Source organism: Sipha flava, unplaced genomic scaffold, assembly GCF_003268045.1.
Source record: "Sipha flava isolate LNK unplaced genomic scaffold, YSA_version1 333_pilon_pilon, whole genome shotgun sequence".
Taxonomy (NCBI): domain Eukaryota; kingdom Metazoa; phylum Arthropoda; class Insecta; order Hemiptera; family Aphididae; genus Sipha; species Sipha flava.
Window position 1 is genome coordinate 611,316 of NW_020273024.1, and position 13,745 is coordinate 625,060.

The 13,745-nt window shown below is 29.5% G+C and overlaps 1 protein-coding gene across 2 annotated transcripts in view; it reads left to right on the plus strand.

Annotated features, from left to right (window-relative positions):
- Positions 1-3,866: 3,866 nt before the first annotated feature.
- LOC112687146 (opsin Rh4-like) overlaps positions 3,867-13,745 on the plus strand; it is a 67,887-nt gene continuing 58,008 nt past the window's right edge. For both annotated transcript variants that reach the window (XM_025559708.1, XM_025559710.1), the window contains exon 1: positions 3,867-4,126. The gene's annotated coding sequence lies outside the window, so the exon portion shown is untranslated. The remainder of the gene's footprint in view (positions 4,127-13,745) is intronic.

A 13,745-nucleotide genomic window follows, 5' to 3' on the forward strand; every position in this document is an offset into this window, starting at 1 on the left:
CATGTAAACTCTAGTAATTATTATTAGGATTGCAACAACAACAATATAATATAATCATATAAAAAATAATGTAAAAGCAGTAATTTTGTACAATCATATAATTATTATTCCATTTTACAATAGTGTATGCACAATGCATATATTTACATTGATGCATCGAGTCAATATTTGCTGTTTATAGCTGCTGTTTGTTTGTTTGTTTCTCTGAAAATAATATATGAATGATATTACAAAATCATTATTGACATCCTATTAATTAATATCTTAAATAGAAACAATTGTTGGAAATATAACAAGTATTGTACTAATAAAATACAAATAGCCACTTGTACGTGTAAAATAAATCTGATAAAATATTGGTCACATACAAAGTAGTCAATAAAAAATAAAAATACCAACGTTTAATTTAACCGGTTTTTATTTTATTTTTTCAAAAAAAGAATCATACAATTCAATTTTTAAGTACGTATTCGAATTGTTATAATGTTTTGATTTCTATCTGGAATTAAATAGCAAAATCCAAATGCTAAGATTTGTACGATTAATTATAGTTTTATTAATAAACTTGGTTTAACTTTTATTGAAAAATTTTAAACTTACTTTTTTCAAAGCTAAGCATTTTCTAAGGTTAATTTTTCTGAATATTTTGACAGGCAATTACTTCATTTTATAAAAATGTTGCACTTCTTTCTTAATTTGTAAAACAATAGTGTTATTTACTATCGGATAAGGATTTATTGCCACGTTTATTTCATACATATCATATTCATATCTTTCTACATTAAATTTTTTTTTTTTTTTTGTCAATTAAAATAAAATAACAAAAATGATAAATTTGATAAAAGTTAAGAAATCGAACAGACTTTTTTTTCTGTAAAATAAATCCTACAAATAGGTGTCTTTCGAAAAGTGTACGTAATGAATGAAATAAAAATGTAATGTTTGATTATTTTATTTATTTTTTTAAAACTTTTAGATTTAATAATAATAAAAAATGTTGTAACTTGATTTTTTTTTTTTTTTACAAACTCTTAACATATCTTTATATTATATTTTATTATTATTATTTATATTCATATCTTTATACTAAATATAAATTTTTCGTGGAGATAATTTATGCGGGAGTTCATTGCCTGTACGTATTTATTGTAAAACAAACACAATCGATGGTCATCATTTATTATTCTTATCAGCAATATATATACTGTAGCTTAAGCAATAAGAGAAAAAGAGCTAGAAAAAAATCGATAACCGGTGGCGCCGATGGTCAATAATTTTATTCGAAACGGTTTGGCGGAAACACTGCCTGTCGTACACGGTGTTGCAACTGTTGCTAGACTTGCGCTCGAAGGAAAAACATGACTACGATGATATAGGTACATGTTCGATGATCGGAGACGTTTATTTATATAACTGTTTGGCCGCCAGACTCGACAGACGAATAGACGAATGCGCTAACGAATAGGTTCGTTTGATGCAATTTATACGTGCATAACGTACAAGTTGTACCAGTGGCGTGCCGAATATAGGTCTAAATGAAGCTCAGTCATCAAGTTAAAAAGGGGTGGGTGGTTGTTAAATAATAATATGTAAATCACATAATTATCGTATATATTTAGGTAGAGAAATATTGATATACGAGTTCTGAATGAGATGAATTTAAATATGGGTGGGTGGGTGGTAAACTAGACTTTTCAATTGGCATCAAAAAATTTTTTTTCTCGGCACGCTACTGAGTTGTACCGCATCGTACGATAAATTCTGATTAGTATCGAGACATCACCCAAAGCCTCAGTTTGCTGTACATTTTTTTCCCTTCGGAACCCTTATTCTTGTAAAAACTGTACTAGTAACCTTAGTTTGTTCACCGTTTACATTGTTCTTACCGTTTATCCCCCGAACGCTGAAAGATCGAAGTATTTTTTGGCAACCTCGAGAGAGAGTGAGAGAGAGAAAAAGAAAACATACTACACGAGTTCTAAAAACAATTCCAAAGGATCGTCGTCCATCGAAATGTCTGTAATATGTTTATATTATAACTGACGTATAAAGTTATCGGTTTCTCGCGCCGTCGCCGAAAATCAATGTAAGGTGGGTGTAATAATAAAGGTCAATAGGACTTTAACTTTCTCATTAGGCGTTCATTATTTTAACGTCAAATAATTTTACAAAATATAATCATTAAAATTAAGTAGTCAGCTGGTGTTTACCTATTTAAAATAAGTTTTTCTACATTTTAATAAGTCCAAAAAAATGCAGTCAAAGTTATTTTTTCATCACAAATAATTTTAATAGCTTAAATAAAAAAACTGTTGGTACTTATTTTAACTACTATTATACTTTCTTTATGATTATATAATGTACCTTTACTGTCAGGATACTACAGGATTTTCAATAATGATTTTCCACTCACGCCTACTTCAGTGTAATGCAGTAACTGTATCATGCGTTCTACGAAAAAAATGTATATTTAGAAACAAGTTATGTAATCTATGTAATATATAGATACTACATGGTATGCAGTGTATATTGTCAATGGAATCACACCGCCTCTCTTTTTATTCGTTAGAATACAGATTACATATTTCAATTATTCAAAGATGAGGATCAAATTCTTCCCCGTCAAATATTTTTGTATAAAATGTCCTTATGCTACAAATTAAATCTAAAAAATTGAAATGGCCATTTTGTTGTTATAACATCTGCATTGTTTCTAACCGAAAGCATTGACTAGTATTATTATAGTCATCTCCTTAAGTCTTATCTCAATCACCGGTACCACGAACTAACCATTTAGGACAAACGACGAATGAAATAAGATCCCATACCCCTATATCGTTCGTTACAAATTAAAATCATTGGCATAAAAAATGTATCGGTACTTTTTTTCTTTCGGCTACATGGGTGTTCTTACGGGAAGGATATGTATGATGGATCCTCTCTATGACCTTTTTTTTTTAATTATTTTATGTTCACGTTCAACTGATATTTAGTAATTATCAATGTTCATAACTTCTAGCATTTGCATATATATTTTTAGAGATCTTAGAGATACTTATATGAGATGTACACTTGTTTAGGAAAACTTAGAATATAAATATGAAATTTTATGATGCATATTTTTACATACTTCAAAGTTTGGATAATATTTTTTCTTTTTTGTGCACCCTGGCCTTTTTTCTTAGTAACAAGAAGGATTTGATTTTATCGCGAAACTGCCGAGGGTAGATTTGTTGCTAATATAGTTGTTGGTATACATGAAGGAGGTTTGCCGAGTAAGCAGTGTTTGGTATATTTTTAGTGCGCATTTTAGCGCTTAAATATATTTATAAGATTGTATGATCGCGCTTATCACATCCTTTTTACGAGCTACAAGTTATGATCCCCGGTAATAATCGAGTATAAAATGAATAAATACTTTTTCGACTGGCTGTTACTTCACACACACGTTACACGCAACACGTTGTGATCCACCCCGTGCGCTGTTTGTACATAAGAAAGACGGGACGGGCGCAGAGGATTAGCTGGCCACTTACCTCATATTTTAATAACTGTTCGTATGCCCTTCCCCGACCATGGGAAACGGACTCGGGTTCGGTTAGCCCGGATTCGATTTTCCGGCGGGCCCCGTCGACGACAGGTGTCTGTCACGGTGTACCCGCGCCGCCGGGGCGAATTTCGACGGCGGTCGGACAAGCGCGCGGAAACGTGGCCGCGGGGAACGCGAACGCGTAAAACGAAAAAGTTCGCGAAACGTGGGGAGAGAGGGGGGGAGGGAACGGGTGCGCGTCGGAGCCCCGCGGTGCACGCGCGCCGGCCGACCGAAACGGCGCGATTTCCAAGACGCGTTCAGTACCGGACGACGCGGCTCGGCGGCGCACCACGGTCCAACCCGCTCACGGACGACACCCGCGTCTCCGCGAAACCGCCGTCCGGTGTTGTGCTCGTCGCGCGCTCGCCGACGACGGTCCGTGCCCACGCGTTTCCGTGCGCCACCGTGTAATCGCCACTGTTTTTTTTTTTCTATTATTATTATTATTGAAATCGTTTTACTCTTGTTCCGCGTCCGCGCTACGTACGTCCGTCCGTCCAGCACGCGAGCAGTCACGCAGTCGTTTCCCGAACGGTGAGTAACAATAGGATCCGTGGGCCGCGCGCGCGGGCCATTGATAAATTCCGCCGGTTCCGACGGCATGACTGTTGTTCGTTTTCGACGAACGACGCGGACAAACCGTCTCTATAAACGGTTCTTGACATTTGTTTCACTTTTGACGGTTTCGCTAAGATCCTATTCGATACGTTTTAGATCGGTGGAGTTATCGTTTATTTACAGGCACAGCAAATGCTTGCCGACGGGATATAAATAAAAAATGGTCAAAGAATGTCGTGATCGGTGAACTTCACCCTTTACGCCCATGTGCGCGGTATTGTATTGTACAACTGTAGCCAATAGTATAGGGCAACGGTTCTCAAACTGTGCAACTACGCAAAAGACTACATGGTGGTACGCGAATGGCCGGGTGGTGGCAGAACGGAAATTAAAAATTCAATATTTAACTCGTATATTAATTTAAAAATACTAATAAATTTGTATTAATAAATAAATAATAATTTTATTTTATTATTTTACTGCCTTTTTATTTAAAATAAATGTTTTTAACTATGTGCAGATTGTATTTTTCCATTTTTAATCATTAATGGTACGTAACTGATTGATAATATACTCAAGTGGCAAGCGAAAAAAAAAGTTTGAGAACCGCTGGTATAGGGCAACCCTGTCGTACTCTCTGCCCCTTGGACGGTTTTTCGTATCCCATTCGTCGGTCGACAAAAAACCGAATGACGCAGGGAAGTGCACTTACTCGTACTCACTCGAGCCGATACGGACACGTCGAGTGTGACTCTGTAGCACTTTTGCGATACGTGGGTGGTCGAGAAAGTAGCAAATCGAAATAGTACCGCTTTATTAAAAATACGAAACGTAAAATAATTAAATTTCGTCGGGCATGTGACCGACTCCGATCACGTTTTTAGAGGCCGCATTAATGAGTAATATTAAAATTATAAAGCATTTATCACACTTCGATCTTTTAATAGGTAGTCGTGTTTGAAACGTTGAATTCGAATAGCCATACACGTAGCATATTTTTTCTCTCTTTGTGTTCCCCGAACCTCGAATCCTTATATTGAATACCGACTGGCATTCGTATGGTGTATTTAAATCGGTAGACCGTTCGGGGTAGAGGAATGAGCAGCGCGATTTATATGCACGTGGACGTCATCTCAAAAATCGTTAACTAGATGATAGAACTAGATGAGTCAACGCTAGCCAACGTTCAAGAATATATATATACACATTTTTTTCTTCGTATTTAAAGCCGTCATTTTGGACGGTTATTATGTGTTATAATTTTAAAAGATTTTTTTTTTATTACGGTCGAGCGAAAAAAAAATATAAACATTTTTCTGTACATTTTCCGAACTCTTAACGCATGTGTAAGGTGTATAGGCGGTTAGCGGGATTTTTCCAATCTCCGTAATAGATAAAATCGAATTGGTTTAAATGCAACGGATTAATAATACTAAGAGAAAACATTGGTAGTAAGGTGTACGTACATAGACATTATTCCGATATCAAACGAATCCAAAACGATCTATGTTCATCACGGTACGTTCGTTGCACGACCTCGGTTACGTTTGAGAGGTGGGTGGTTTGTAATTTAAACGAATATATTAAAGAAACATAATACAAACCATTATCAACATTAATTATGATATGCAAGTACTCAGATTTTATTTTATGACAATTGATAATTGTTAGTGTTATTACGATATAACAATATAAATTATATTTTCCTAAAGATATTTATTCGTAATAATAAGGTAATACGATCAATATAATTCTTATTTAGTATTGGTTCAATAAATGTGATTTTTAATATAATACTAATTACATTTTGTAATTCCATTTCATACGTCCCTCAACAATAACATTATTAAGACATATCGATAAATATTATGTTTGTTGAATAATAATCTGTCGAAAATATAACTAATCAAATGTGATCTTTTTTGTTTATTTTCTGTATTTCAAACCGCAATAGAAGAAATAAATTGCAAACGATTATTGGTGAATTAAACATTATACTTATATATATTTTTTTCAATTCTTCGTTTAAATTAGAAAAAAATATTGAATACTTGAAAATCAAAAAAAAGGTCCAATTGTTTAAAATATTTTTTAGTTACCTATACTTCCTGATAATGAATAAATTAGATTCAGATTTTCGATTAGAAAGTTTGATCGTAAAAAAAAAAAAAAATAATAATGTATTCGGTCTTATTTGTATTTTAAATTAAGTTTTAACTAATGATTTACTTAAGAATTATCGTGCTGTTTAATGTTGTGTGTATTTTTACATTTGTTTTGTTTATAATATTCTCTTGGTGGACATGATGATTGATAGATGAATATATATTTTATCTTAGTTACTGTTATCTAGTAAATTTTCCCCTCAAAACTTTATATTATGTAAAAAATTATCAACAGGTGAATGTTTCTTTAAAGTTATATTTCATAAAAAACACGTGTTGCGTTGTTACGTTATAAATAACTTATTAAATCAAAATAATAGTATTATTTTACATTGTAAACATAATTGCATTACGTTAAGGTCAATTTCTTTAAAAATGACGTATAAATTTATTCAACTCAAAAAATAACTATACTCAAAAGTCATGTATATTTACGAAAACGACAATTAACCTTTAAATAAACAACCAAAAATTGGTTAAATTATAATACATTCATAATCGTATAAAGTTATTAGGAAAAACATATTGAATATATAAAGTTTGATTTGTTCCGTTTAAATTAAATAAGTTAAAAACTAGTCAAACTTCAAACCATTATAATTATAATACAATAAAATTGTTAAATACGATACAATAATTGATTACAATTTTAAAGTTAATTTACAGTAAAAGAATTATGAAAATGAAAATATAATAGTACGAATTTCTTAATTGTATTGAATTACTCTCTGGAATTATAATAATTTATGTAATTTTTTTTTGGCTTTTAATATAATATACTTAGTTGATAATTCTTCCTCTGTATGGTGTTTGGCTTTCAAGACCTTACCATTCAACACAATTGCGTCAAATTTCATCTTTCTAAAGCTATTACAAGTTTCTCCAAATTTTTCTCCTTCTACGTCCTCTTTTACCCTTTCTTTCGAACGTTATTCTTGGACGTCCCATTGATCTTTTTTCTTAAGGAACATTTTCTAGTAATTTTTTTAATATCACTGTTAAATTAGATTCATATGTTTTTCATGCCATGCGTGTCTTGACTATACAAGACGTTTATTGGTGATGTTTTCATCAATACTCGAGCTTTGATATTGTTATTATAGTTCTCTATTTTTTTTTTTTTTTTTGACTCTTCATTACCTATTGTTTACATCCTTAAAAATAATTTTAGTAATATTTGCTTGTTGAGTTGATCACGTTAAGAAAATAATTAAATAATTTAATTAAAATTAACGGTATGTTATGTACTTCATTTTAATATACTTTTATAATTAAATTTTTTCTGTATATTTTTATGTACGATATTCATTACTTTTTATTTAATTTATTTAAACTTTCGGCCATTTTGGGACAACAACCCTAAATATGTGTATGTGCTTAATATTCGATTACACAAAGAGTAACAATATTTGTGACCACGGAAAAGAAATCAATGAAAAGTTGACATACAACGGTAATACAAACTATGAGTCACCTGTCTTATAAATATAAATTACGTTATAATGTCATGGGTGAATATACCGTATACTCGTATGTCATAGCCAATCATATTATGACAACGTCTCACACCGATGGTTCGTTACCAACGGCGACTAGGCGCGCTGGGTTAATACTAGTACAGTTGATCATCGTTATCAAGTTGAATTGATGGAACATTTATTCTGCAGTGGATCTCGTTGATTAAGTTTTTTTCGGCGCTATGATTTAAAAAAAAAAAAATTAAAATTATCTACCTACACCCATTCCCACGAGAGAAAGGCGCCGTTTTCGCGCAGGTAAAATGAACTTTAAATACTCGCTTAATCGTCTAATCTACTTTACATAATCGCTGACCATAACCGACAATATCGCAACCTCTGTATGCCACGTGTAAATACATGATATCGGTCGACGACTCTACCCATGTAGTATTTAACAAAATTTTGATGGGCATAAACAGTGATGACCAATTTTGGTCGACAGCTACCTTTTTCTCGTGGGAACGGTTACCGTAATATCTACAATATAACCAACTAAACTAATTGTGACTAACCTAGTGTTATCTACCTATATAAAATATTTATTAGCCATACACAATATTCACATTATTTCGTATGATAAGCCTATGTTATTCATTTAAACGTGAAGGCATTGCGAAGAAAAGTTAAGTAATAGCCTATATTCACACGTTTAAATTTGATCGATAGAACAATAAATTTAACTCTTAACCTACGGCTAAGAAATTGATCGGTTCTATATTAAAGTAACTTCGTTACGTTACTCTTATATACAGATGGAGATTTATTATACAATATGAAATTTAGTATCTCTTGTATCTCGATATGGGCTGCAATAAGAAATTAAAGATAGTGAACTTTTCGCTAGTCTTTACATATAAATAATCAGAGTTATTTTTTGTCGGGTAACATAATAGTACATTTAACTATAAAAATTTGTTGTGTATAGTGTTAAGAAAATAATTAAATTTGTGCATTATAAAAATGTATTGATAATTTCTATAATACCTTTGAAAATTTATATTTTTATCTTACAAGTATTTAACAATATTTTAATTTACATATTATTTTTGGTGCTGCGATATGAATATAATTTGATTTTTATTATTTTGTATGAGCATTTAAGGATTTTTTTTTTTTTAACTGAATACACAAATAAAAAAAAATCCTTAAAAGCTCGTACAAAATAATAAAAATCAAATTATATTCATATCGTAGCACCAAAAATAATATGTTAATTAAAATGTTGTTAAATACTTGTGAAATAAAACTATACATTTTCAAAGGTCAAGAAATGAGCATATACTATTAAATGAGCATACACAAACTGAATATACAAATTGTGTATGCTCATTCAGTAGTAAATGTTTGAGTAATACCAGTGCTGGCAGGATAAATATTTTATGAGAAACACAGGAGTTAAATGGTTAGATAGGATTTCGTGTAAAACTAAGCGTGTACTAAGGAATTTAATAGTGTGATGTGCATATGATGCATATACGAGTACACGTATACATTGAAAGTTTTTATTCAAAAATAATAATCAACCTTGTGTTCTTTAAAAAGTAGAAAACTCAGAAAATGATCTTGTACTAAAATGTCAAGTCTCAATAATTAAAATGTTACGAAAAAGAAAATTATATATTTTTTAAATCTGTGGTCGTTTTAATGTTCATAAAAAATAAATTGTATTAATTGAAACCATCAAGATGTTTTATTATTGTTATAATAGAATTAACCTTGTAAGTAAATGTTTAGTTTTAAAGCTTCAATATATTATTTCGTTGTAAAGATAATATAATTGTTCTTGAAAACAATTAAGTAAGCTGTAATTTAGATTTTAAATGTTTATAAAAAAAAAAATTAAAAAAAATGTTTGTATATATTTTTGATTATTTTCTAAATCTGGTTTTATAATATGCAAATTAAATTGATTACGAATTTTGACTAATTATTTAGATCTTCAAATTCGAATCACATACAGCCGTTATAGAATAATATTATTAGTAATAATAATAATAATAATAATAATAATAATACACTGGAAATACAAAAGGGTAAGGAGCGTACATATTCTATGTACTATTATTTCTATTTATTCGTACGGTAATAAAATAGTGTTATTTCAGTCTTGAAATAGAAATAAACTAAATTTGTGCAAACAAATTATTTTGTTGCTTAATAAAAAAACCAGATTTTAGCCAAACTACTTTAAATGGACGGTAGATGCTCAAAACTCAAAACAAAGTGGCGTTGTGAAGTACGTGCGATGCAGTTCATTTGTAATATATATGTAATTATATGTTATATAGAAAATATTTAAATATTACTTTATAATAGAGTTATTGATAGTTAATGGGTTTAAAAAAAAAATTAAAAAATCTATTTCCTTCGGTTTTTTGAAAATTCTTAATTTTCATTCACTGATCACTCTTATTCAATTGTAGTTTTTTAGAAGCAGATAGCGTCATTTTTGAAATCATAGTATTATCCGTAAGATTCTCAGAATTATTTCAAAATGTTCATTAATTGAATGTGTTGTTCTGGTTCTTCAAGTGGCTTGATACTAAATCAATCGTTTACTAAAAACGAGAAAATACGAAACAGGCTACAGTCACTTTAGTTCCCGAAATATCCGATCGATCAGTCTGTAGTTGACGATTTAAAATGTAAGATAATTAAACCGAAATAAATATTATTATTATTATGCAGATTTATGTTAATCACAATAATTTCAATCTGAAAAAAATCGTAGGTACGTTATTTATATGCATCCGAATAATGAAATAAACAAATGGGCTCATTATTTTTTAACCATTAGAAATAATTACTGAAAAAAATTTACCGAACAATATAATCGACAGATAATCATTATATTATTTAAATTTTCTACTCACACTTTTACGAAACAGTCGGGCTCACTATTATGATTAAATTATTACAATAAACGTGTTCCGTTAAAAGTGATATAAATGTACAGCGCATAATGTCGTTAGGGTACATCAAAAGAAAAACGTTGTGCGTAAATCAAAACGAACATTTCTCTTACTTTTTTAATTACTTTCCTGAATGTGAATGTGATGACATTTAGTGTATATTGTGTACGTCACAACCAGAACGCATTTAAACGTAAATGTTTAAATAATACAGACATCACATGTTATCGAATCTTGCACGTGCATTTGTTTAGCAAACCCGTGTTGTGTAAGTCTATTCCCAAAGTCATTGTTAGTTAAATACACGCGGTTTTCAATGTTTTTCGTAAGAATTTTAAACGAAACGTTTGTTAATCCTAGTGCGATAAACGGATGTGTGATTAATATATTCTATTTGAAAATAATACAGTTTTCATTTTCAGCATATTAACTGCATTTGTACATATTTCACAAAATTTCGGTAGTAATCTGAAATATGGAAGTTTATCTTGTAATATGAATTATCTAAGTACGCGTAAAGAAAATTCCTTGGACTTCATAGGAAGAAGTTTTCATGTTTTATTAGAAAAACATTTGTATTGTGATTCCTATAAAAAGCCTGAGAAAAGAAAATAATTCAAATGTATTTAATAACATTTAGAAGATAATAATAAATATTTTTTCAATTTTGTAAAACACCTACCTAAGGTTTTTAAAAAATAATTTTAAATGGAATGATGAAGCCTTTTATTTTTATTGTTATTATTATTTTTGGTGAATAAATGTTACATCATTTTTAATTATGACCATTCATATTTTAAAAGTATTATTTTTATTCTGGTAATTTTTAAGTATTATTTTGATACTTTAATTAACATTGTATCATATTTAAATGAGGTATTGCCTGTAAATACAATAATTAAACATATTCTATAGAAAAAAACAATTTTAATCATTTTAATCTAAAAAGACTTCTGTCATCAGAATAGATAACACGATTACACAGAATATTTTTTAGATAGATATTACGTTATAAAATTGCAGAATAAATAATTTTACTTTTTATGAATTAATAAAAAAAGAATAAATAATAAAGAATTAATAGTAGTTTAAAACTGTAGACTGGTAGTCAAAGATCTATCAACATATATATTATACATTACTACACAAGTTAAGTACTTTAAATCTTGAAATTTTGTGAACCTCTTGCCAAAGCACTTTAAGCGTAAGTGTTGAAACTAGTAAGCGTTGAATTTGTTATGTGAGCGATTAAAAAACAGTTGGTAGAGATTGTTTTCTGAAAAATCTTAGTCTTAAATTTGTTACAAAGCCCTAAAGCCTTTAGCAGCATATCAAAATTAAATTTAAATAGTGTCTAAGATTCTAAAAGAGTTTTAAAAATATAAGTAACCAATTGTTCGACTTTTAACTCTATATACCATATTATACATAACATATGTAAAGCTTGGTACGAAATTAGGAATGTACTTATAATTATAATTAATTATTAAGTGTAATTACATTTAATTTTTTTAAACACGATGTTTTTTTTATTTTATTTAGTTTAGAAAATTTAGTCATTCATGAATTATACTATAAAATATATAATAAGTATATCAGTAACATAAATAAAATTTAAATTAAAAAATACTATCAAATTATAGCTAAATTGTATTTATATAGTGACTGATTGTCACTCACCTTAGGTATAGTTATTATGTATGTGAAGTTGGCTCCTCAACTATGTCCTATCGAATCCGAGCCTATCCCCAAATTAGTAACCTTTTAGTAAGTAATTGTAACCGATATCAAACAGTTTATACCCAAACTGTACCCGAGAAAATGCAATTTTCATTTCTCAAATTCTCCGATATTGCAGTACTTTAAAAGTTCGAAACCTCTTGTAATTTCTAAATAAATAAATAAACAAATAAATTAATTACTCAAAAATAATCATTATATGTGCATAATACTTACATATTCGTAGTAATACTGAACATAAAAGCAGTAAATTTAATAGAGATCTTACTTAAAATATTATACAGTATATTTTTAATTTTCAATCCTTATAGATAAGTACTATAGTAAACATTTTACGACTTTTTTACGGCATCATAAAGAGTGTGAACTGAAAGTTATCAATATTATATTAATTTATTATCGTTTGAAAGAAAAGTGATAAAAACTCAATTTAATAATAATTAAAATTTTAGTAAAATTCCTACAATTTAGCTATTGATGAAATAAAAAATGAAAGGTTCAAATAATGATCTTATAATTGAAAAAATATTAATTTTTTATTGATCGCCTGAAAAGTTCTGAAAAATGCAAATTTTACCTTCTAATTGAACGGCAATATTATCGCAAACTATTATGATTATTACAATAATGTACAATGTTATTTACATGAATTTGGTACAAAATATTGTTGAAAACAATTCGATCATAAAAATGTTTAAAATTAATAGAACTTTTTTGTTATTGTTTCCCCGTTTTATCATAATTTTAATAAAATTATTAAATAGTAAATGTTGTGCTTAGATAAGTTGTTGTGACTTGAACTGTATTCACTTATACGTAGACCTAATCTAATCTAACATAATATAATAGCTATTACTGCCAATAATAGAAGATATAATAAAACTAAAGAAGCATTCACTCTGAAGAATTAAGAATATCTTTACATTAAAAAAAATTTATGAATGAGCGTATGACGCTGGAAAGTTGCTCGTATATTACTTACCATTTAATTATGGCCCCTAATGAATTAAAAACTATTTTCGACCGATAACTAAATATAAAAATGTGTACATATACATTTTATAATATACTCCACAAAAAAAATAGAAGTATTGCAATTCACCACGTGATTAAAACAGTAGCTTTTTTCATAAGGCCAACAATTTTAGGCCAAAGTTAGTAAAGTTTACTATACCAACTTGTACAGTCAGGTTGAAGAGTATACTTGGTGATTCGTAATCCAAGGTGTAGGATGGGACTACAACACAACCTAAGAGAT